The sequence below is a fragment of the Octopus bimaculoides genome, chromosome 7 (genome assembly GCF_001194135.2).
Source record: "Octopus bimaculoides isolate UCB-OBI-ISO-001 chromosome 7, ASM119413v2, whole genome shotgun sequence".
NCBI lineage: Eukaryota > Metazoa > Mollusca > Cephalopoda > Octopoda > Octopodidae > Octopus > Octopus bimaculoides.
The window spans coordinates 3,947,439-3,949,105 of NC_068987.1; the positions used below are offsets into that span (position 1 = coordinate 3,947,439).

The following is a 1,667-nucleotide window of genomic DNA, read 5'->3' on the forward strand; positions in this document are numbered from 1 at the left end:
TGTGTTGTGCATAATTTATCTATTTATTCATGTATAAACTTCCACAAGAAATATATACACGATTACCTATGACGAGAAATGTTAAAGTGTTTGTAATGAGTAAAAAAGAAGAAAAACTAAATATATTGTAGCTATCTTCATTGCTCTTCTATTTGCTAAAAGTGATTATCTCCCTTACAATAACTAGCCGCCAGGGTGAACCATGTTTGAACATAAGGAATATTAGGTTAAATTATTGTTACTGAAAAAGAAAAACTAATCATGTCCCTAAAAGTTATCAATCTTTTCCTTTTTTTTTCCATAGCCCTTTTCTTAAAAAGGTGTTTAGGGTGATAATCTAACTGCAACTCTTATTTAATTTGATAGTGTGCTAGTCTAGCAATGAAGTGGGTATTACTGGTATCTATCCCATGTCTAGCTTAGGAAAGGAACTTCACTTTCGGATTTGCTGTAGGTAATCTTCATCATGGTAGATGGTTTGCTAGTTTCATTTAAAAGTCACGGCAATGGGGAAAAAAAACCATTGTAGAGTATCGTCATTGTCAAATTTTTTTTTATTTTAAATTGTATCAAGTGGATAAGTCTTTCACAGAGTATATTGATGTTTGTTTTAATCTTTTGTCATTACATCAGAAACCTACTACAATTCTCAATTTCATCTTATCACTTCTTAATTTGTCCATTTGTTTAGCTGCAGGTTCTGGTTAGGCTAGACACTCCTACAATGACCATACCATCTATCTAGACCAGTGGGTCTCAACCATTCTTCACTTATGGACCCCTTTGATTCCCATTTTACTCAATGCCCCTACCACTATTTGATGCTTAAAACATCCTATTTTTTACAATTAGGGATTGTACTTAAAAAAATTTAATATTTTGTGTTTTGTAATTAAAGTCAATTTATTGAATATAAACTTTATCAACAAAATCTTACATGGACCCTCAAGAATCATGTTGGACCTTGGTTGAGAATCACTTGTCTAGAACTACATTTACCAATTTGTCCTTTTCTCTTTGTGACAGTAGGATATTTCCACTGGTACTTCAACAGTTTAAAAAGCATAGCATTTTCGAGTAAACTTTGTCTGAGTTCTGTGTGGTTTCTTAGCGATCTAAATAGTGCAGAATCACTTCATTCAGTCTTTTTCTTTCTGTTATGCTATTCTAAGTAATTAAACATTATTTACACACACACATACATACATTACCAGTTATACATTCTTTAAAATGTATAACTGTCTGGAAATTTTAGGGTTAGGGTCTGTCTAGCTTAATCCAGTTTCCATGGCATATAAGGGACTGAGATTACATCCCATGGATAGGACGCTAGTCCATTGCAGGGTTAACTTCCCAGATACTGCTGGAACTTATTTTCTACTGAGTGAGTTGGAGCTATGTTGTGAAGTGAAGTGTTTTGCTCAAGAACACAATGCATTCACCTGATCCAGGAATTGAATGGAAAGTGGACATTAAACGATGATGATGATGATGATGATATAGACACACTTGTATTCCCTCGTGCATATACGCCCTCTTTATAAATTCTTTTCTACTCTAGGCACACAAGCATATGGCGTAGTGGTTAAGAGTGCAGGCTACTAACCCCAAGATTCCGAGTTCAATTCCAAGCAGTGACCTGAATAATAATATCGGAAAAATACCTT

The 1,667-nt window shown here is 34.1% G+C and overlaps 1 protein-coding gene across 1 annotated transcript in view; it reads left to right on the forward strand.

Annotated features, from left to right (window-relative positions):
- The window catches only part of LOC106874125 (tetratricopeptide repeat protein 17), a 74,955-nt gene that overhangs the window by 53,335 nt on the left and 19,953 nt on the right, over window positions 1-1,667 (forward strand). The window lies entirely within an intron of this gene.